This window comes from Delphinapterus leucas, chromosome 7 (assembly GCF_059928025.1).
Source record: "Delphinapterus leucas isolate spDelLeu-1000000601 "Yukka" chromosome 7, BTC_Dleu_Yukka2, whole genome shotgun sequence".
NCBI lineage: Eukaryota > Metazoa > Chordata > Mammalia > Artiodactyla > Monodontidae > Delphinapterus > Delphinapterus leucas.
Window position 1 is genome coordinate 64515783 of NC_143135.1, and position 24930 is coordinate 64540712.

Consider the following 24930-nt stretch of genomic DNA (forward strand, 5'->3'; position numbering starts at 1 on the left):
GGGGCGGAACTCCTCCGCGGACGCCTGGAGAAACGCCCAGACAGGAGCCCAGGGGTTAATCCTCCTTCCTACCCCGCGCCGCGCGGCCTTGGAGAGGGGTGGAGACCCGAGCGCCTCCCGGGCCCGATAAGTTAGGGGGCCTCAAGGCAAATGCCTTTTGCAGAGGTTATTCGTACAGCACTTTACAGTTTCCGAAGTGCTTTTCTCGTCTGTGATCTTTCCGAAGTGCTTTACTCGCCTGTGATCTTGGCCACAAAGCTTGGAGGTGTGGTTTTTATTTTCCAAGTTTTGCAAGCGAGAGCGTCAAAAAAATTAAGTGAATTGCCGAGACGGTAGTAAAAAGCCTGGCTGAACACAGGGCTCTTGAGGTCATGGGCCCCGCCACCATCCCATATGGCAGAGAGAGCGTGGAGGCAAGGCAGCAGGTAATACAATTTCAAGAGGCATAAGAGCTGGTTTTGGGTCCGGCACGCCCTGGTTTTCGAGGTGAGTGACCTTGTGCAAGTCATTTCAGCTGCCCCAGCCTCCTTTCTTCCTTGGCGATCTGGTAATGGTAATCCTGACCTGTCAGCAGCCTGCGGGTGTGAACACTGAGCACCTTCACACCTATTCAACTAGTAATCTGTCTAACCAGGAAGATAATTGGGCTGTAAATGCTGAGGGCATCCATGCTTTTAGCCTCCACCTCTCCTATCCTAAAAGCTCTGAGCAGCATTGAAAGACAATTTAAACAACTAGTCAGATTATTTTACGTGGTAATAATACTAGCAAGCATCTATCCAGCACTTGCTATGTGCCAGGTTTTATACATATGTCACCTAATCGACCCAGCAGTCTTAAAAATAGATACCATTGTGGGCTTCCCTGGTGGCGCAGTGGTTGAGAGTCTGCCTGCTAATGCGGGGGACGCGGGTTCGTGCCCCGGTCCGGGAGGTTCCCACGTGCCGCGGAGCGGCTGGGTCTGCGCGCCGTGGCCGCTGAGCCTGCGCGCCTGGAGCCTGTGCTGCGCAACGGGAGAAGCCACAACAGTGAGAGGCGCGCGTACCGGAAAAAAAAAAAAAAATAGATATCATTGTTCTTCCCATTTTACAAATGAGGAAACCAAGGCCTAGACATTTTAAGTAATGTACCTAGGGTCAAACAGCCAGTGAGGAGAAAGCCAGATTCAGACTTAAATCTTTCAGTATGAAAGAGTTTTGTTTTGGTTTTTTTCCCATTTATTCTTTTAACAGATATATATTCGTGCTTGGGATGATAAGGAATAACACAGACAGAGATTCCTAGTCTCAAAAGCTTTACCTTCTTGTGAGTAGAGACAGACAACTGAAAAATAAACACAATTTGTAATATATTAGTTGATTTCTACCCACACAGGGAAACACCAGGCAGGTTATATCTAATAAGTGGACCACGTAGTCTGTCTGCTTAGAGCATTGGCCAACACTGAGGCTTCATGAATGGGAGCAGGTGGGTGGATCAGGAACCTGAGGTGCCTAAGCCATTTTGAGAGCCTGCAAAAAACTAGGGGTGATGGCAAAATAAGACCCCACCAGATCTAAAATTCTGGTTCTGTAGATCTGAAAGACAAGTTTGGTCTGGGCAAGAAGCTAATATTTTTAACAGTAGAATAAAATTAAAAAATAAAGATGAGAGTACAAAACAATGGCATTAAAAGCAAATATAAAAAAGAAAATCATCAAAGCCAAAAGGTGGTTCCTTGTAAAAAATAACAAATTGACAAACACCTAGTACACTGATCAAGAACTAATTTGAGAAAACACAAATTGTCAGTATCAGTTCTTATAGACATAAAAAAATAATGAAAATATATTATGAACAGCTTTCTGTGAATAAATTTGGAAATTTAAGCAACATGGGCAAATTCCTTGAAAAACACAACTAACAAAATTGACCCCGCAAAATGGAAAAACTAGATCATTCATTGTACGTTGATTAGAGATTGGGTCTGTTTTTAAAACTTAATTTAAAACAGTAAAGCTTTCACAAGTTAACAAAAAAAAGAAACAAAGAAAGGAAAGCAAAGAAGCTAATGGTGGTCGAAGCAAGGAGGGGGTGGAAGTTTGAGACATCATGTGAGCCAGCTCTCAACGCTATGCCTGATCCAACTTCTTCACAGGCCCCAGCATGTTCCCCCAGCCAATCCAGCTGAGTCATCCTCGCTCACCTGGTCTCGTCTTCTGATCAGGAGCCTGTTGGAGCATCCGTTTAGATTTACTGTGTGGGGCAGGCAGACCAAAATTCAGATTTTCTGGGACCTGAAGCTTATACACTTGAGGGGAGGGGACTCTTTAAGCAAAAGAATGCAAAATTAAGGACCAGGTCCTAAAGTTTCAGCTTTCCTTCACCGCCTCTCTGGGGACAGTCGCCAAGCATGGTGAGTGAGCTCCCTGGCTAGGCAGGAAGCACTGCAGTTCGTTTCCAGAGTCACTCATTTAGGTCTCATGACCATGCTTCACAGTGGGAAGAAATGACTCTCGGTTTATAATTCTTAAATGTTGTAGACTGAAGCAGCTTGGTGAGTACCCCAGGCTAGCAGTTCAGTAAAATCCTGAAAGACTCTAAGTAAAATGAGGGAGTTGGGTTGCAAGATCTCTGGGGAGTACTTCTGACTTTAAAATTTCAGAATTCTGGGTCTTCTAGACATCTTCCGGCAAGAGTGATATCCCAGCCTTCTAACTACCTCCACCATGGCACCATTACCCGAGAGGTGGAGTTTTCTATCCTGCACTCCATCCCCCCACCAGCCCCACTTAAGGAGATTTGGGAGAAAGGCTGTGGAAGGGCCATTTCAAAGCAAACATTATGCCATAGTTCCTTTCTGGTTTCATGGCTCTCTTCTCTCCTCAGCTGCTGTATATTTTCCCCCCAAGATAAGGGCTCTCCAAGCTCATGTTTTTGGAGGGCAAACCTTTCTGTGCTCCCTTGCTTTGCTTTGAACTTATTTCCTTTACTCAGAACTAGGTTGCAAACAGGAAGGCAGGTAGGTGGGAATAGAATATAAACTAGATTCAGGCTAGAGCGTCTTTAGATGAAAAGGGCATTAGCTAACAGGTAGACCATCCTTGTCTTTCTATCCTCCGTGTACTCCCAGATTATGAGGCTTCATAAGAACCCATTTGTCTCAGCCTGCGACTCCATCTGCCTCAGACTGTCCGCAAGGATGCCCGGCTTTATCCTGACAAGCCGGCCCTCCTTCTCTCCAGAGAGAAAGGACCTGGGTTTGTGCCATGTGGCTACTCCTCCCAGCAGCCGCCCTGCACCATGGAAACCCGCTTTCCGCAGTAACTCTAAAAGCATCTCCGGGGATGTTTTGACAATCTTACTACCCTCAAATTGCTAAACCACAGCACACCCTCTCCTGAAGAACAGGAAGGCAGGTGACCCGAGTCTCTAAAGGGGGAATGAGACCACAAAGGCTCAGAATTCAAGGATGAATGGTACTCCAGACAGCACAGAGTAGGATTTCTCTAAGACTCCGTTTCCTTTTTGTCCAGTGTGGGGACATATACTCACACATATGAAGTGGAAAAACGAATTTAAATCATTGGAAATGGCTTTGCAAACATAAACTTGAAACCCTCATGTTTCCCTCCCAGACCAGCTGTGTAAGGTGAGCCCCTAGGAAGTTACCTTATTTGCTTTCAGCAATGAGAGCCATAAGGAGTTATTCATTAGCTTTTGTAGTTCTTAATTATTGTTCTGAAGAAATACTTAAATGACTGTAAGACAGAGTGCCAAATACTATGTTGTAGGACAGGTAAGGTAATTTTTTTTAGATTAATGCAGTCTTCAAAAAGATGGACTTTACTCTGAAAAGGCCTGTGAGAGGAGACCGTAAATTTTTATCCTCAAAACCAAGATTCTTTAAAGTGAATGGGGGCGCTATTAATAATTACACCGAACCACAGGAACAAGCCAGGGCTGTCCTAAAGAATGTTCATACCTGAAGCAGAGGGTTAGCGTTCTCAAATGAGATCTACAACTAAGAGTGGCATTTGAAAAATCTCCTAAATCACTATTTTAATAAATAGTGCTGCCAAGTTAAGGCTGAGGCTCATTTCTCTCTTATCTTCAAAGAGTTCCCCTTTCATCTAGTAGGCTTGTCTACAACCCGTGCTAACTTGCCAAGGGAGTTACATCCAGTATGGATTCAGAGGTGCAGCTGTTGTCTGGAAGTACACAACACTTTTTAGATTATTTGGAAAGAGGCCAAGATGGATTCTGTACGGGAAGTGCTTGAAATGAGTACGTTCCAGTCTACAAGAATTTTGATGTTGGACTTTTTCACCAGAGAGAAAAGCTGTAATAGGATATTTATTGATTATCATCAGAGAATGGTTGCAAGGGAGTTTCTGAACCCTCCATTAGTCTGAACCAAGAAAACCAGACTGTGCCCTAAATCATTGCCAGCAATAGATTTATCAACAACTAAAATTATGTACCGTAGCTGCACACATTAGATTTGCATTGGACAGACATGGTGAGTTAGGACTCATTTTCCTTCTAACCCACCTAACACGAATGAGTGGAAATGAGCTATGGAATGGGCAAAAGGCAAGCATTTGAGAACATGGAGCAAAATGATTCTGTATGAACTCAGAATTTCAGTTTCCTTGTATTGGGTGCCAAGCCACTTATCTTGGCTAATTTATTCAAACCTCACAATCACTCTGTTAGTATAAATCCCCACTTTATAATAAAGGAAATGGGGCTCAACGAGTTTAAATAATTTGCCCAAAAGTGACAGAATGAAAATTATAACTCCTAATTCCTAAACCTATGCTTTTCCTACTCTAACACATTCCTTTTGCATGTGATAAATCCCAGGCCCAGACTTCTACTCCAGCTTTGTTTCTGCTAAACTGCTAAAAATATTCAGGCTGTAAGGAAAAGGGGTTGACTGTATATTTTACAAAGTCCTAAGTATGTAGGGAAATATCTAATAAAGGAGGAAAAGAAAAATGTATGATTCAAAGTTACAAGGATATATCTCACAGTCATTCAACAACTCAGGGAAAAGGGCAGCACAAGTAAAAAGTGGCATGCTATTCGTTCGTGGGAGTGATCTTACCCAGCCTGTGTAGAGGGTATAAACCTAGGAGTCTACCGCTGTTACTCTCAGAGAAGTCAATCGCTTAATAATACTGAGATTCTCCCGTGAATGAGCCCCTCATTCATAACAAGTGGGGACACAGCGACTGGTACGGTCTCTCGCTCGGAGGATAACTCAGGAAAGTTACTGACACACCATCAGGGTCCAATCAAGAAATATTTTCGGCATAAAGCACTGTGACAGATTTTTCTGAGGGTCAGGGTCAGGAGTGGGGTCTCCTTTATCTACAGGAATACATAAAATATAAGCCCCTGTCATCAAACTGTGGGCATTCTGCTTAGACTGTCAGTCAGCATGTGCACACCTGACCCTCCATCCCTCCATCTCCCTCTCAGATTCCTTCACTGGCTTCTCCCCTTCCTTGCTGCCCACCACTCCAGAGGGCAATTCTCCACCCTTGGGACTCCGACTTTGCCTGCTTGAGTTCATCCACTCCCGTGACAGGAGGGAAAACCGGGCTAGAGATTAAGCTCAGCAATCAGACCATCTTATTTGATTTCACATTTGAGGCCCACCACTAACCAGGCGTAATACCTCAGTAAAGTAATCTAACTTCTGTACGCCTGTCCCCTCGTGTATAAAATGAGGATAATAATTTCTACCTCCTAAAGTTGTCAGAAGCCTAAAGGAAGTAATGCAGTGAAGTGCTCGGCATAGTGTTTGGCCCGGGATATGCACTGGAAAGAAAATGCTGTTCTACTATCAAGGGTCTGCTGATGACGTCTATATTTGTACTTAAGACCCCAGCCTCGCTCATGCATTTCACACCCTCGTTCCAGCTGCCTTTTGGGCATTTCTACCAGGCTTTCTGGAGGACATCTCAAATGTAACATGTGCAAAGCTGAAGTCATTATCTACCCTAACAGACTTGTTCCTTTTCCTGTATTCCTGGTTTTAGTCATTGGTCCCACCCTCCGCAAAGTCTACCAAGCCTGGAAACTCGGTCATACTTGACTCCTGCCTCCTTATTGCCAAACATCCCAGCAGCCTGAGTCTTCTGATTCTATCTCAGATCCCTTAGTGCATTTCTTCTACTCCCTAAAAGTACTATTAGAAGATAGAGGTGAATATCCATTCAATATTATTGTGGGCAAAGGATTTTTAAGCATTATGCAAAAGAAAGAAATCATAAAAAGGAAAAGAATTTTAGATACACACACACACACACACTCATATATATATAAAATCACCAGAAGCAAGACAAATAGCAAATGCAAAATGGGGAAGATTTTTTTCTGCTTAAATGTCTGACATTTAAGACAGGCAAAAATAGAATACACTATATATATTTAAAAAAAGCTCTTGTAAAATATTTTAAAATATCCAAATAGATAAAGGAACAGGGATACAAATAAATGACCACACAAAAAGCCAATAATAATATTTTATTATTTAAACAATATTTTTCACAGTAACAGAAGTAGAAGAGTTAAACAATAATGAGACATTTTTCACTTTTTAAACTGACAAATATGTTTTAATACTAAAAATATCCAATAGCGATGAGAGTGCGAAGAAATGGACACTATCATGATCCTGGTGGGATTATAATTTAAGAAAAAGCTGTTAGAGAGAAATTTGGTTATATGTATCAAAAACCTTAAAAATGTATGTGCCCCTTGACCTCAAAATTCTATCTGTAGGAATTTATGATAATCAATCATTACAGAGAGAGAGATTTATAAAACTTTAACTTCATGAACGTTGCTTATCATTGGAAAACAACAGGCACTTTCTAAATATGTATCAGGTTAAATATTATAATGTTTTAAATATGTGATGGCATATTATACAACCTATATAAATGATGTTTAAGAAAAACATTGAGTTACCTGGAAAGATATTCACAATGTTTTTTCACAGCATTTTAAAATTGCAAAAAAAATTACAAAATATATACCCAGTTTGGCATAAAATACATAATTTCCATTATACAAACATACACACACACACATAAAGATACAGAAATATGTTATCAGAGATGATCTCTGGATGATAAAGTTACTGCTTTGTTTTATTATATATTTTCCTACCTTTCTATATTTCACATTTTATTTTTACAGGTGACATTATTGTTTTCAAAAGAAGAAAACAAAACTAAAAAAAAAAAAGAATGTGCACTGAATGGGTCTTAAAGGAGGATTCCTAGCAATCATCATAACGATTTTTTTCTAGGTCTCTCCAGTTGATACAGAGTATCAGTGTTTTAGGTTTCAGTAATTTTCCAGCCAAACTTTTCTCATCCTGATTCCACTTATCTTATCAGTGCTGAGAGGTGTGCCTTCCCGAGAGAACCAAAGCACCACTTCACGGGCGGCATAATCAGGCTGACACTTCAGAACCTCACACGAGGTCCCTACACTGTCCTGGAGTGACTGCCACAGCAGCTCAGGCTTAGCTCTCAAGAAACTGATCGAAGCCTTCCCCACAAGGTCCATATGCCTGAAAGGAAACTTATCTTCCCCCAAAGATGCGGCCCTCCCAAACCTTGATGTCATTTTTTCCCCTTCCTGCTTGTGCCCTAATTTTCCACTCAGACACCAATTATCTGATTCTTCCCTCCAGAATCTCTTGCATTCATCCTACCCTGTTCATTTCAGTCCTTCTTGACATCTCATCAAGTAGCTGTTTCCTAAGGATATCTCCCTCACTCTATCTTCCCTATTTGGACCTGTCACCATTCCCAGCTCAATCGTCATTAAAAATAAAGTACTTCAGTGGGGCACTCCTCCACTCACAACCTCTGAACTTATTTTATGTGTGAGAGGAATACATTCTATCTTATTTAACACTTTGTTTCTTTCTTTTAAAATTTTTATTGGAGTATACTTGATTTACACTGTTATGTTACTTTCTGCTGTACAGCAAAGTGAATCAGTTACACATATACATATATCCACTCTTTTTTAGATTCTTTTCTTATACAGGCCATTACAGAGTATTGAGTAGAGTTCCCTGTGCTATACAGTAGGTCCTTATTAGTTATCTATTTTATATATAGTAGTGTGTATATGTCAATCCCAATCTCCCAATTCATCCCACTCCCCCTTTTCCCCCCAGTAACCATAAGATTGTTTTCTACATCTGTAACTCTATTTCTTTTTGTAAATAAGTTCACTTGTACCATTTTTTTAGATTCCACATATAAGAGATATCATATGATATTTGTCCTTTTCTGTCAGACTTACTTCACTTAGTATGATAATCTCTAGGTCCATCCATGTTGCTGCAAATGGCATTATTTCATTCTTTTCTATGGCCGAGTAATATTACATCATATATATGTACCACATCTTCTTTATCCATTCCTCTGTCGATGGACACTTAAGTTGCTTCCTTGTCCTGGCTATTGTAAATAGTGCTGCAATGAACATTGGGGTGCATGTATATTTTCGAATTATGATTTTCTCAGGGTATATGCCCAGGAGTGGGATTCCTGGATCACATGGTAGTTCTATTTTTAGTTTTTTAAGGAACCTCCATTATGTTCTGCATAGTTGCTGTATCAATTTACATTCCCACCAACACTGTAGGAGGGTTCCCTTTTTTCCATACCCTCTTCAGCATTTATTGTTTGCAGATTTTTTGATGATGGCCATTCTGAATATGGTACTGGCACAAAAGCAGAAATAGATCAATGGAACAGGATAGAAAGCCCAGAGATAAACCCACACACCTATGGTCAACTAATCGATGACAAAGGAGGCAAGAATATGCAATGGAGAAAAGACAGTCTCTTCAATAAGTGGTACTGGGAAAACTGGACAGCTACATGTAAAAGAATGAAATTAGAACACTCCCTAACACCATACCCCAAAATAAACTCAAAGTGGATTAAAGACCTAAATGTAAGGCTGGATATAAAACTCCTAGCGGAAAACATAGGCAGAACACTCTCTGACATAAATCGCAGCAAGATCTTTTTCGACCCACCTCCTAGAGTAATGAAAATAAAAACAAAAATAAACAAATGGGACCTAATTAAACTCAAAAGCTTTTGCACAGAAAAGGAAACCACAAACAAACGAAAAGACAACCAACAAAATGGGAGAAAATATTTACAGACAAAGTGACCGACAAGGGATTAATCTCCAAAATATACAAACAGTCCATGCAGCTCAATATCCAAAAACCAAACAACCCAATCCAAAAATGGGCAGAAGACCTAAATAGACATTTCTCCAAAGAAGACAGACAGATGGACAAAAAGCACGTGAAAAAATGCTCTACATCACTAATTATTAGAGAAATGCAAATCAAAACTACAATGAGGTATCACCCTTTGGTGAGTTGCATTTTCTGTTCTATGCAGCCAAAGCAAATCCTAAATGATAAATATCCTTGAGTCAGACAGGAAGAGGTCATCCCCCTCCCAAGTACACCTATGTAATAGCAGTTTATATATATGCCCTCTCACTGTCTATGTCCTGTATGCACTCTTTTTGTAGATTTCTTCCCAGTCTATATCCTTCCAGTGTGATTCCTTACCAGCACCTGGCACAGCCCCTGCCATGCCCCACCTGAGGGCTCAAGACACATTCTGTCATTCAGGCTAGGCTGCATTAAATGTCCTTGAAACAGAGCAGGACCCTATGGTCCTTCCCCTCCCCCACCCCAAGTCCTCAGCCTGCTTTTGTGGAAAAACTTTAACCAAAGAATAAGTTTAATCAGAGAAGTGAGAAAATGCAGAAACGAAGGAAAACAGCAAAAGGAGACCAAATAAAAATAGTTCAGTCATTAAGCAAGGTCAAGGACCTTTATTAGTTCCTCCTTAAGTGCTATAGGTAATATTCTGAGCCATATCCTGTGAGCTGTCTTACAGACACGGAAACCCCCACCAAGTGGAAGAAGTTAATTACATGATGACCAGGCTGTAGCCATGACATAAGCTGCCACAATTCCGACAACTGCCCTCAGAGAAATGGAAACATACCGACCCTGGAACTGAATATTAACTGTACCTAAAACAATCAAGATGACGCTGGTCAGACCACTGACGACCAGTTTCGAGATGACTGTCTGAGCCTCCTCCCTCTGTCTATAAAAGCTCTTGCCCCCTGATTGTCAAGGGTGGGGGGGTGGAATTGGCCTTTGGACAGGCGTCCACCCTCTCCGACGGTTGCTGGCATCCAAAATAAAGCAAACTAGGTGGTCACAAAGCACCGAGCTGATCTCCCTGTGCTATGCGGCTGCTTCCCACTAGCTATTTTACATTTGGTAGTGTATATATGTCCATGCCACTCTCTCACTTCATCCCAGCTTACCCTTCCCCTTCCTCGTGTCCTCAAGTCCATTCTCGACATCTGCGTCTTTATTCCTGTCCTGCCCCTAGGTTCTTCAGTACCATTTTTTTTTGGGGGGGGGGTCCATATATATGTGTTAGCATACGGTATTTGTTTTTCTCTTTCTGACTTACTTCGCTCCGTATGACAAACTCTAGGTCCATAGACCTCACTACGAAAAACTCAGTTTCGTTTCTTTTAATGGCTGAGTAATAATCCATTGTATGTATGTGCCACATCTTTATCCATTCATCTGTCAATGGACACTTAGGTTGCTTCCATGTCCTGGCTATTGTAAATAGTGCTGCAATGAACATTGTGGTACATGACTCTTTTTGAATTATGGTTTTCTCAGGGTATATGCCCAGTAGTGGGATTGCTGGGTCGTATGGTAGTTCTATTTTTAGTTTTTTAAGGAAACTCCACAGTGTTCTCCATAGTGGCTGTATCAATTTACATCCCCACCAACAGTGCAAGATGGTTCCCTTTTCTCCACACCCTCTCCAGCATTTATTGTTTGTATATTTTTTGATGATGACCTTTCTGACCAGTGTCAGGTGATACCTCATTGTAGTTTTAATTTGCATTGCTCAAATGGTTAGTGATATTAAGCATCCATTCATGTGTTTGTTGGCAATCTGTATATATCTTCTTTGGAGAAATGTTTATTTACGTCTTCTGACCGTTTTTGGATTGGGTTGTTTGTTTTTTGATATTGAGCTGCATGACCTGCTTATAAATTTTGGAGATTAATCCTGTGTCAGTTGCTTCATTTGCAAATATTTTCTCCCATTCTGAGGGTTGCATTTTCGTCCCATTATGGTTTCCTTTGCTGTGCAAAAGCTTTAAGTTTCATTAGGTCCCATTTCTTTCTTTCTTTATTTTTTTATATATCCATTTCTCTAGGAGGTGGGTCAAAAAGGATCTTGCTGTGATTTATGTCATAGAGTGTTCTGCCTATGTTTTCCTCTAAGAGTTTTATAGTGTCTGGCCTTATATTTAGGTCTTTAATCCATTTTGAGTTTATTTTTGTGTATGGTGTTAGGGAGTGTTCTAATTTCATTCTTTTACATGTAGCTGTCCAGTTTTCCCAGCACCACTTATTGAAGAGACTGTCTTTTTGCCATTGTACATTCTTGCCTCCTTTATCAAAAATAAGGTGACCATATGTGCGTGGGTTTATTGTTGGGCTTTCTATCCTGTTCCATTGATCTATATTTCTCTTTTTGTGCCAGTACCATACTGTCTTGATTACTGTAGCTTTGTAGTATGGTGTGAAGTCAGGGAGCCTGATTCCTCCAGCTCCATTTTTCTTTCTCAAGATTGCTTTGGCAATTCAGGGTAGTTTGTGTTTCCATACAAACTGTCAAATTTTTTGTTCTAGTTCTGTGAAAGATGCCATTGGTAGTTTGATAGGGATTGCATTGAATCTGTCGATTGCTTTGGGTAGTAGAGTCATTTTCAAAATGTTGGTTCTTCCAATCCAAGAACATGGTATATCTCTCCATCTGTTCTTATCATCTTTAATTTCTTTCATCAGTGTCTTATAGTTTTGTGCATAGAGGTCTTTTTTCTCATTAGGTAGGTTTATTACTAGGTATTTTATTCTTTTTGTTGAAATGGTAAATGGGAATGTTTCCTTAATTTCTCTTTCAGATTTTTCATCATTAGTGTATAGGAATGCAAGAGATTTCTATGCATTAATTTTGTATCCTGCTACTTTACCAAATTCATTGATTAGCTCTAGTAGTTTTCTGGTAGCATCTTTAAGATTCTCCATGTATAGTATCATGTCATCTGCAAACAGTGACTGTTTTACTTCTTCTTTTCCGATTTGGATTCCTTTTATTTCTTTTTCTTCTCTGACTGCTGTAGCTAAAACTTCCAAAACTATGTTGAATAATAGTGGTGAGAGTGGGCAACCTTGTCTTATTCCTGATCTTAGAGGAAATGGTTTCAGTTTTTCACCATTGAGAACGATGTTGGCTGTGTGTTTGTCATATATGGCCTTTATTATGTTGAGGTAAGTTCCCTCTATGCCTACTTTCTGGAGAGTTTTTATCATAAATGGGTGTTGAATTTTGTCAAAAGCGTTTTCTGCATCTATTGAGATGACCATATGGTTTTTCTCCTTCAATTTTTTAATATGGTGTATCACATTGATTGATTTGCGTGTATTGATGAATTCTTGCATTCCTGGTATAAACCCCACTTGATCATGGTGTATGATCCTTTTAATGTGCCGTTGGATTCTGTTTGCTAGTATTTTGTTGAGGATTTTTGCATCTATGTTCATCAGTGATATTGGCCTGTAGTTTTCTTTCTTTGTGACATCTTTGGTTTTGGTATCAGGGTGATGGTGGCCTCATAGAATGAGTTGGGGAGTGTTCCTCCCTCTGCTATATTTTGGAAGAGTTTGAGGAGGATAGGTGTTAGCTCTTCTCTAAATGTTTAATAGAATTCACCTGTGAAGCCATCTGGTCCTGGGCTTTTGTTTGTTGGAAGATTTTTAATCACAGTCTCAATTTCAGTGCTTGTGATTGGTCTGTTTATATTTTCTATTTCTTCCTGGTTCAGTCTCAGAAGGTTGTGCTTTTCTAAGAAATGTGTCCATTTCCTCCAGATTGTCCATTTTATTGGCATATAGTTCTTGTAGTAATCTCTCATGAGCCTTTGTATTTCTGCAGTGTCAGTTGTTACTTCTCCTTTTTCATTTCTAATTCTGTTGATATGAATCTTTTCCGTTTTTCTCATGATTATTCTAGCAAATGGTTTATCAATTTTGTTTATCTTCTCAAAGAACCACTTTCAGTTTTATTGATCTTTGATATTGTGTCCTTCATTTCTTTTTCATTTATTTATGAACTGATTTTTATGATTTCTGCTGACTTTGGGGTTTTTTTGTTCTTCTTTCTCTAATTGCATTAGGTGTAAGGTTAGGTTGTTTATTTGAGATGTTTCTTGTTTCTTGAGGTAGGATTGTATTGCTGTAATCTTCCCTCTTAGAACTGCTTTTGCTGCATCCCATAGGTTTTGGGTCATCGTGTTTTCAATGTCATTTGTTTCTAGGTATTTTTCGATTACCTCTGATTTCTTCAGTGATCTCTTGGTTATTTAGTAGTGTATTGTTTAGCCTCCATGTGTTTTTATTTTTTTACAGATTTTTCCTGTAATTGATATCTAGTCTCATAGCATTGTGCTCGGAAAAGATACTTGATATGATTTCAATTTTCTTAAATTTACCAAGGGTTGATTTGTGACCCACGATATGATCTATCCTGGAGAATGTTCCATGACCACTTGAGAAGAAAGTGTATTCTGTTGTTTTTGGATGGAGTGTCCTATAAATGTCAATTAAGTCCATCTGGTCTAATGTGTCATTTAAAGCTTGTGTTTCCTTGTTTATTTTCATTTTGGATGACCTGTCCATTGGTGAAATTGGGGTGCTAATAGTAGCACCCTACTATTATTGTGTTACTGTCAATTTCCCCTTTTATGGCTGTTAGCATTTGCCTTATGTATTGGGGTGCTCCTATGTTGGGTGCATAAATATTTACAATTGTTATATCTTCTTCTTGGATTAATCCCTTGATCATTATGTAGTGTCCCTCTTTGTCTCTTGTACTGGTCTTTCTTTTAAAGTCCATTTGGTCTGATATGAGAATTGCTACTCCAGCTGTCTTTTGATTTCCATTTGCATGGAATATCTTTTTTTCATCCCCTCACTTTCACTCTGCATGTGTCTCTAGGTCTGAAGTGGGTCTCCTGTGGACAGCATATGTACAGGTGCTATTTTTGTATCCATTCAACCAGTCTATGTCTTTTGGTTGGAGCATTTAATCCATTTACAGTTAAGGTAATTATCAATATGTATGTTCCTATTCCCATTTTCTTAATTGTTTTGGGTTTGTTATTGTAGGTCTTTTCCTTCTCTTGTGTTTCCTGTCTTAGTAAGTTCCTTTAGCATTTGTTGTAAAGCTGGTTTGGTTCTGCTGAATTCTCTTAGCTTTTGCTTATCTGTAAAGGTTTAAATTTCTCCGTCAAATCTGAATGAGATTCTTGCTGGGTAGAGTAATCTTGGTTGTAGGTTTTTCCCTTTCATCACTTTAAATATGTCCTGCCACTCCCTTCTGGCTTGTAGAGTTTCTGCTGAAAGATCAGCTGTTAACCTTATGGGGATTCCCTTGTATGCTATTTGTTGCTTTTCCCTTCCTGCTTTTAATATTTTTTCTTTGTATTTACTTTTTGATAGTTTGATTAATATGTGTCTTGGTGTGTTTCTCCTTGGATTTATCCTGTATGGGACTCTCTGCACTTCCTGGACTTGATTAACTACTTCCTTTCCCATATAAGGGAAGTTTTTAACTGTAATCTCTTCAAATATTTTCTCAGTCCCTTTCTTTCTCTCTTCTTCTTCTGGGACCCCTATAATTCAACTATTGGTGCATTTAATGTTGTCCCAGAAGTCTCTGAGACTGTTCTCAATTGTTTTCATTCTTTTCTCTTTATCCTGCTCTGCAGTAGTTATTTCCAGTATTTTATCTTGGAGGTCACTTATCTTTTCTTCTGCCTCAGTTATTCTGCTATTGATTCCTTCTAGAGAATTTTTAATTTCATTTATTGTGTTGTTCATCATTGTTTGTTTGCTCTTTAGTTCTTCTAGGTCTTTGTTAAACATTTCTTGTATTTTCTCTATTCTATTTCCAAGATTTTGGATGATCTTTACTATCATTACTCTGAATTATTTATCAGGTAAACTGCTTATTTCCACTTCATTTGTTTCATCTGGTGGGTTTTTTACTTTGCTCCTTCATCTGCTGTGTATTTCTCTATCTTCTCATTTTGCTTAACTTTCTGTTTGCAGTCTCCTTTTCTTGGGCTGCAGGTTCATAGTTCCCTTTGTGTTTGGTGTCTGCCCCAAGTGGGTAAGGTTGGTTCAGTGGGTTGTGTAGGCCTCCTGGAGGAGTGGACTGGTGCCTGTGTTCTGGTGGATGAGGCTGGATCTTGTCTTTTTGGTGGGCAGGACCGTGTCTAGTGGTGTGTTTTGGGGTGTCTGTGAACTTATTATGATTTTAGGCAGCCTCTCTGCTAATGGGTGGGGTTGTGTTCCTGTCCTGCTAGTTGTTTGGCATAGGGTGTCCAGCACTGGAGCTTGCTGGTCATTAAGTGGAGCTCGGTCTTACCATTGAGATGGAGATCTCTGGATGAGCTCTCATCGATTGATATTACGTGTAGCCAGGAGGTCTCTGGTGGTGCAATGTCCTTAACTCAGCCCTCCCACCTCAGAAGCTCAGGCCCGACACCCGGCCAGAATACCAAGAGCCTGTCAGCCACACGGCTCAGAAGAAAAGGGAGGAAAAAAAAAGGAATAAAATAAAAGTTATTAAAATAAAAAACTAAAGTAATTTTAAAAAAAGGAAGAGAGCAACCAAACCAATAAACAAATCCACCAATGATAACAAGTGCTAAAAACTATACTCAGATAAACATAAAAATCAGAAACTAGTCTGTCGCATTCAGCAAACCCCAAGTCTACAGTTGCTCCGAAAGTCCACAGCCTCAATTTTGGGATGATCCGTTGTGTATTCACATATTCCACTGATGCAGGGTACCTCAAGGTGATCGTGGAGATTTAATCAGTTGCTCCTTAGGCTGCACGGAGAAATTTCCCTTTCTCTCTTCTTTGTTCGCACAGCTCCCGGGGTTCAGCTTTGGATTTGGCCCCGCCTCTGCATGTAGGTCGCCCTCTAATGTCTGTTCTTAGCCCAGACACAAGTGGGTTAAAAGAGCAGCTGGTTAAGGGGCTGTGGCTCACTCAGGCTGGGGGGAGGGAGGGGTACGGAGTGCAGGGTGAGCCTGTGGCAGCAGAGGCTGGCGTGACATTGCAACAGCCTGAGGCGCACCGTGTGTTCTCCTGGGGAAGTCGTCCCTGGATCACGGGACTCTGGCAGTAGCGGACTGCACAGGCTCCCGGGACAGCAGATGTGGATAGTGACCAGTGCTTGCACACAGGACTCTTGGTGGCTGCAGGACCATCCTTAGCATTTCATGCCCGTTTCTGGTGTCCGCGCTGATAGCCATGGCTCGCGCCCCATCTCTGAAGCTCATTTAGGCGGTGTTCTGAATCTCCTCTCCTCATGCACCCTGAAACACTTGTTTCTTGCCTCTTAGGCAGTTCCAGAGTTTTTCCTGGACTCCCTCCCAGCTAGCTGTGGCGCACTAGCCCCCTTCAGGCTTTGTTCACATAGCCAACCCCAGTCCTCTCCTTGGGATCTGACCTCCAAAGCCCCAGCCTCAGCTCCCAGCCCCACGTGCCCTGGCGGGTGAGCAGACAAGCCTCTCGGGCTGGTGAGTGCTGGTCGGCACTGATCCTCTGTGCGGGCATCTCTCTGCTTTGCCCTCTGCACCCCAGTTGCTGTACTCTCCTCCGTGGCTTGAAGCTTCCCCCCACACACACACCCTGTCTCCGCCAGTGAAGGGGCTTCTTAGTGTGTGGAAACTTTTCCTCCTTCACAGCTCCCTCCCAGAAGTGCAGTTCCCATCATTATTCTTTTGTCTCTGTTTCTTCTTTTTTCTTTTGCCTACCCATGTACGTGGGGGAGTTTTTTGCCTTTTGGGAGGTCTGAGGTCTTCTGCCAGCGTTCAGTAGGTGTCTGTAGGAGTTGTTCCACATGTAGATGTATTTCTAATGTATTTGTGGGGAGGAAGGTGATCTCCATGTCTTACTCCTCCACCATCTTGAAGGTCCTCCTCAGGAGTCAACCAACCTGTCCTCTTCATTGGCTTTTGAGCGGCGAGCAGCCGGACCCCACTTTCATTTACAACCTGACTGGCACAGACTGTCAGTAAATGTTTTAATGAGAATGGAAAATACGAACGATGTGAAACCATGTCTTATATTACTGCCAAACACTCTGAGTCCTGGGTGCTATATGCTGCCTGTCTTTTTCTACAAGGAACTTGAGCACTGCTGCCAGCTTCTACAGAAAGCAATGGGAAGGGGGTGGGGGGTCCAAAGTCTGCTGGACTGGAAGTTTTAAGGACTGTGTTCCATTTGTGATTCTGCTACTAACTCCCAAGTCAACCTGGTCACTTCACCTCACACCCCTGCAACCCCCTTTGAATATCTTCTGTAAATTGTTTAGACCTTCTCCAAGATAATGGCCATATGCATTGAGTCCTAAATATAGGTATAATTATCCAACGCATAGTTACTGCCATTTAAACAGTTACTCTGCTTGTCAGAATCCATCCTAAAGAAATAATCAGACAGGCTTTCAAAGGTTTATGCACTAGCTATTTAAAGCGGCACTACACTATTTTTAGCAGCAATCTGAGTACCAGTGAATAGAAAATTGGTTAAAAGACAATGTCATATCCATAAAATTTAATATTTACAGCCATTAAACGTCATGTTTATAAAGAATATTTAGAGCCATGTAATGTTTAGAATATAACATTATTTTGGAAAAAGCAAAGTATAAAATTACGTATGAAACAAATATGTATATATACATATATATATATATATATATATATTCATCCCTATTTTGCTAACATACGTGCATGATTATCCATATAGCTGGAAGGAAACTTAACGAAATATGAATGATAGACTTATTGGTGATTTTTGTTCTTTATGCTTTTCTAAATTCTCTACAATATACATATACTGACTTAAAAATTGGTGAAAATTAATGTATAATTATTTTGGAAATCTTTTAGGATTTACTATTTATTTTTATTTACTTTTGGCATTTTGAAATTTTACATAATATACTTTGTTTAAGTCACTAAGTAATTTCTGACACCTAGATACTCATGCACTTGATTTTCCAGAAGCATTGTTACTATTATTAAGACTTTTTACAATTACTGTTTTGTTCTTTTTGTCTCATTGTTCTGCTTTCTGGAAGATTTCCTCAGCTTGCTTTTCCAAGTCTTCCATTGAGAGTATTTTATTAGTCGATTTCCAGGAGATGTTTAGATCTATTTATCTACTTTTTTAAGAAATGTGACAGCTTCCTAAAACATAAATATACAGCTTGATCAATTAAGTTGATTTCTCGTAACAATCTCATGGCAGCTTCCTGAGAATTATTGGAAAATTTACTACCCAGCACTTCCCACCCACCAGTGCACCACATTGGAAGTGTTTAAACAGCACTGGAATTGTAGGTTGCATATAGACGTGCAAGCCCTAACATGCCCAGGCCTCAGCAATAACCTAGGTGTTTTGTGAAACAGGTAATAGATGGCCTGTGGGGAGCAGAAATTCTTAAATTGTATTATTGTTGGAAGACCCTTTCGTTGAGGTAAACTTCACTTGGGGAAAGCTGGGAGGCAGGAAAAAGTGACTTGTTTCTGCTGCTCCCTAATAATCCCTTTCCCCCCCACCCCACATCAAATGACCATCTTTATTTCAGAAAGTTGGGTTAGGAAGAACTCAAAGGAAATACAGAAAATGTGACAATGAGGAAAGGTGGGAGTTTGTTTTTGTTGTTCTTACCAAAAACAAAACAAACAAAAAAAAAACTCTTAGCTTTGGTCTGTTTAGACTAAGTCTAACCAGTAGAGTTGTTTGGAAATATCTTTCTGTTGATCAGCGTCTGAATTCCAGATCTTTGTCAGCAGCAGTTTTCCTGAGTCAGAAGTCATACTGACTGGTGGCAGCCTCCTTCAGCCAGTGAGCCTCGGAGACGAGATGCTTATCTAGACAGCTGGGATTATCTTCGCCAGGTAAGGCATACTGTTGCACAAATTGGCTTATGCTATAGGGAACAGAGACACAAGGAAGATCAGAGGCCCCCCAGACTTGCCTGTTAGATTTCTTGAAGCTGATAATTCCATGATAAATTCCAAAAATAAAATGGCACGAGGACCTCCAGAAGTCTCAGGAAGATCAGGGCCATATACATCTAAAACTCTAGGCCCCATAGGGCAAGTGTTAGGTTTTTTGCTGCGGCTTCCTCCATTTGATGAAACAGTACTTCAGCCAAGCCTTTACCACTGACTCATTAAAGCTGAGTTCCTCTGAGGTAATTCAATCTGGGCATATGGTCTTGCTAAACACATCTTCCAACAGTCTCAGCTGTTCTGGGATAGAGTCTGTGCATCTTCAACGAGCACACCTTGGCTTTGCCGACTTGAGATCTTTTGGGAAGGCAGTATTTCAATCAGCTGAATCCCCTGAACCAGTGCCTCCTTGGTCACTCTTAGCACCTCAGTTTATTATTTGTTATTTTAATAAAAGGTTTTACATTTTGTGAATTCTCTTCCATTTAGGAAAATTTTACATTGCTAGGAGCTTTTCTTGAGTCATTTTTAAAGGAGCTCCCTTGGAAAATATCCATCAGACAAGCAAGGCCCTGAAGCTTCCCCATCTCCTGCCCCATGGGGGTCGTGGCCTCTCTGCTCCATGGCCCAGTCTTCCAAGCTCCTGGTATGCAAGGATGGCATTCTTTCCTACTAAAACCAACTCCTGAGGCTCAGCCTGGGGGATTAGACAGCCCCTTGCCCTCTAGAGTAATGGGCCAAATAAATAATAATTGAAGATGAAAGGGATTTTCACAGTTTCAACTAAGGCTAAGAAGATTACATGTATTCTAACCCCAATCACAGTGGTAGCTTTATGGCATCTGGGTTCACAGTGAGGTCACAAGTCACTGGCAGTAAATAGGGGCCTTGGAAGAATAAGAGTTATGTATCAATGTGCATTGTCTGCTGTTTGCTAATTAGCTAGTGCCGCCTGGCATTTATTATACAGACAAGTTAGCAAAACTAGGAAAAACAAGATTTGGAACACTGGGCTGACAAGCATTATTAAAAAGGTTATATTTATGGGTCCCAGCAAGGAAAGTAATGGTCATTTCAGCCGAAAGAAGGAAACATACATAACAGATCCCTGGGGCATACTAAGTTGGGAGGCCAGTGGTAACTCTCAACTTTGCATTCATGTTTCTTCAAATTCCACTGAAAAAGACAAATTACTGGGTCTAGTCTCAGCTCTATAACTCACTTGGAGTGTGACCTTGAGCTATCATTGGATCTCTCTGAGCCTCAGATGCTTTAGCAGTAAAATGTGATGAATATTATCATCCTCCCTGGCTGTAAAAATCAAATCAGATAAATGACTAAGCAATCGTTTAGGAAATTGAAGAGATCTCTATACAAAAGTAAGTTATAACTTCTTGGTACTCCTATTGCCCATACTATAAGAGGAAAAGAACTCTGCTATAAGACTGAATACCAATACTCTACTGTAAAACTAATTATAAGGCTTACGCTATAGGGCTAAAAGAACTCTATAGCTCATACGGTAAACCTAAAGGACAAAAAGAATTCAACTTCCTCTAAGAAAGCATCACTGAACTCTGCCAACTAGAATTGATTCCCCAGCCCCTCTGTAAGTCTAAAACACATGCTGCTTTTGCCTCAAGCAGACCTAAGTTTGAACTGTGGCTCTACCACTTGCTACCTGTATAATCGTGGGGAAGTCACTTAACAATGTGTCTTGGAGATTTTTTCATGTCTGTATCCAGTATGTAATTCAAGCCCATTCTTTTTTATGGTTGACTAGTACCATTATTGCCATTTATTTATGAAGAAACCCAGCTTGAGAGGCTAGATCCCTTTTCCAAAAATATAGTACATGTAAATACTTGAACTGGGATTTAAACCCAGAACCGTCTAGATCTGAAGTATTCATCCTTTCCATTAAGCAATGATGCAAAATCAAAACTTAAGAGCACAGAGCAGACATTTGGTACGTGCAGGCAGAGGATACTGGTTCAGTTTGACCCGGGAGCCAAACCACCTGGGTTCATTCTGCTGCTGCCATTTATTAGCTGTGTGACCATGGGCAAGACACTTAACTTCTCTGTGCCTCAGTTTCTTCCCCTGTAAAATGGAGATAAAAATAATGCTAGTTTATATGGTTGTTCTGAGTACTACATTAATGCATTAAAGTAGTAGGTGCTCAAAAAATATGAACTATTATTGCTTAATAGTAATAATTTTCTGAACTTCTCTTCACAAATCTGTAACATACTACTGTCCACCTTTTGAAGGAACAAAATATAATTACCAAAAAGAAAATTTATTTTTGGAGAGTTACTAGCAAATCATAAATGCTTCTGCTAATACATATATTAAATGTTGAATTTTCATTCACAACTCTCTGAGACAAATAGTAGCTATTTTTCTTTTTCTATTATACATTCATATAGGTGCCTTTTTTAGGAAGTTTGGCAAATGTAGAAAGTAGAAAAAATAAATCAGCCATAATTTCATCATCTAACACAATCACTGCCAACATTATATTGCATGTTATTTTATTATTAATTTCTATTATTGGAATGTATATGTAATATGTAGATATATAAATACAGTTATAACGATACTATATATATACCTTGATTTCTTAATTCTACTTGTTTACATAATGGTGATTTCCTTCATTTCAAACTTTATGAAATACATTTTTTCCAAACAATCAGATCACTGTCCCTTAAAAGTGTATCTAAGATGAAGCTTAGCAAATTATCACTTTTCAACCCAAATAGAGCTCGTTAAATATAACATCACTAGAGTCTTAATGAGGTTTTTTCTTATTTTTAACATATTACGTAGGAAGTGATGTATCACAGGAAATGACATGTTAAGAAAATATCATTTTGTTTCCAAAAGATAATAAAACCTCTGCTTTTTTTTTTCAAAATTAAATAGGGAGCAATAAAAATAGTCTTCTTGAGCTATATAAATTATCTTTCATATATTTTCGGAGTTCATCCAAAATGTGAATTTTACAAAAAATCAATGTGGTGTTTGAACATAATTTTTAGCACATGCAAATTTTCTACATCTAATTATACTTAGTACTTAGCACTCTTTATCTTGAATGCATCAAAGCATTTCACACATTTTAATAAAGACTAAAAGGTTTTTTTTAGTTAAAGATTGAATTTGGGGTGATATTCAACAAATAAATTACACAAAAATATCCTTTATAAAATGCTACATGTAATATATGATAATATATGATATACTCAATTTCTAGAGCACTAAAATGAATACTGTATTTCAAGATGAAGATACAGCAAATAGAATCAAACCTATTTATTTTCATTATTCACCTATTATAATTATTTGTTAAAATGAAATAGATCCAAATAGTAATTTTTTTATCAAGTATGGTCAATTAGATAAATAAACAGCTTTAGAAACTTTGCTAAATCCTCATGCTTTTCTGTCTTCCAATAAAATGTTTTGCATTGCCATTTTTTTTAGTTTTTAGCCCTTTGTGATTATTATTTTGGATGTCTGTTTGCTCTCTACAGTAACCCTCCCATGATATGTCTGGGAAGTAGCAATAGACATCATCCCATCTGGCCAGTGATGTGTTACTTTTAGAGTCAGAAGAAAAAACTATCCATGCAGTAGTCTAGGAAGGAAAGGAAGTACAGATTTCATAAGGGATATTTTTATTTATAGTCTTGATTAGATATTTAAAGGGCATATAATCCAGAGTATTTGTGCTGAGGAGTATCTGTTGGGATTTCAGTTTAATCTTGGAGAGTGGAAATTTTGCCATTAGCATGTTTACCTGCAAAAGGTAGTTAGGAAATTAGGGTGTTGGAAAAGAAGGAAGGAAAACAGAAAATTAGGAAGAGAAGGTAAAAGAAAATAGAGGGAAGGTGAGAGAGAAGAAAGAAAAAAAAGAGGAAAAAAGGGAGGGTTCATTATACTCCTACTCTGTGCCAAGCATTTTCACTAAATCTGTACCATTTAGCTGTTAATCTAACCTTGAAATAACGGTATTATCCACATTTTTACAATGAAGAAATTGAAGCACAGAAAAGGATAGCTTAATTTCATAATTAACACAGTTTGTAAGTAATTAAATTGGAGATTAAACTCAATAGTATCTGACTTCAAAGCCTATATTATTTTTCCCTTAATAGCACTGTACCATTCTAGATATTGCCCGAATGCTCTATGAGCTTTTCTGCTTCCTGATTTATGGAAGTTGCTCAATGTGGCTTTTCTCTACATTGCTGAGTCTGATACACAGTAGACATTCAGTAAACATTTGTCGAATGAATGAATGATTCCCAAAAGCATAAAAAGGAAATGGGAAAATGAGCTTCTCTTCTTATAAAGGAAACAAAGGGAGGCAGACACCAGAAAGTGAAACTATGCTTAGCTCTATTTTGGCCTTGGAAAGTAAGGTTGTTTGAAATTAGTTTAAGACATGAGTTCAGATTGGGTATCACCAAGAAGTGTGACTAGGACTCAGCTGATCTCTCAGCTGGAAAAAGCAAACAGACAAAAAACTGAAGTCAAGTTTGCACCAGAGACTAATCTGTAGATTTTCTTCTGCTCTAGGGAAGTTCAAAGATGTGGTTATAGATTCTGAGACCCTAGTGGAACATCCTATACCACATTTCTACTACAAGATTAACTCTCAAACCTGGAATTAGCCTGCCCCCAAACTCCTGTCTTATGTATTTTGAAGCCTCATCCCTTGGACCAAACTGAATCTCCCAGGATGCAAGCCTGATACATCAGATACTTTATTGGAAACCCAAGCATTAAACATTCTGACTGTGCTTTACACAAATAGATAACAGGAAGTCATCAGGGGGTGTTTGTTAGATGATGTCAATGGAAAATTCAACTGGCGACTGTATGAATTACAATATTTGGCACGGCAAGTAGTAGAAAATACAACTAAAACTCTTCAGCAATAAAAAGAATGTTAGCTAACATCACTGAAAACTCTGGTGATACAGTGACACTTGATTGAGTAGCTCAAGGATATCAAGGATTCCATTCTTCCAATCTTCCTACTCTACCTTCCACAGCATTGATGTCTGTGCAGAAACGGGTTAGCTGTTCACCAAAGTTTTTAGCTCTTTCTCCTGATGATGCAAGTGGACTGTATGATTTCCTAGCCTTCCTCACAGTTAGGTTTGGCCATGTGACTGAGTTCTGGCCAAGAAGAAGTAGCAAAAATATAATAACTTGTGGAAGGAGAAAGCATGCAGAATCATGCATGGGCTACACACAGAAGAAGCCATGAACTAATACTAAAGATATCTTGACCACACATGCCTCCAACACATACAGGCTCCAAAATCTCAAGAACAGAAAAGAAGTATGAAATCTATGCAACCCCTGAGAAAGGACTGCTCCCAGACTAATTTCAACTGTCACCATAAAAGGTCAGGGAGGATAATTAATAGGGAAGTACCTCCCAGAAGGAGGACTCAGGGCCTGCAGGAAACAACAGCTGAAAAAGTTCTTTTCAGAAAGAATAAAATCTAGTCAAGGAACCTCCCCCATTTGTTAGGGGAAAGGGACCTCCTCAAGCCTGCCTGACAGAATGTTCACCATTGCTATGGGCCACTGACTTTAGTAGAATCCCACTCTTTTCTTGGTCTGAACGGAAGTTTGAGCTGTAGCTAACCCATCTCTGCTCCAATACTTTATATTGGGTGGGCATGGGGGAGC

General features: G+C 39.6%; 1 long non-coding RNA gene across 1 annotated transcript in view; it reads left to right on the forward strand.

Annotated features, from left to right (window-relative positions):
• LOC149748755 (uncharacterized) overlaps window positions 1-24930 on the forward strand; it is a 45137-nt gene continuing 20207 nt past the window's right edge. The window contains exon 1 of the long non-coding RNA XR_016393874.1: window positions 1-24930. This exon is cut by the window's right edge and continues 15475 nt beyond it. This is a non-coding gene — a long non-coding RNA (uncharacterized LOC149748755).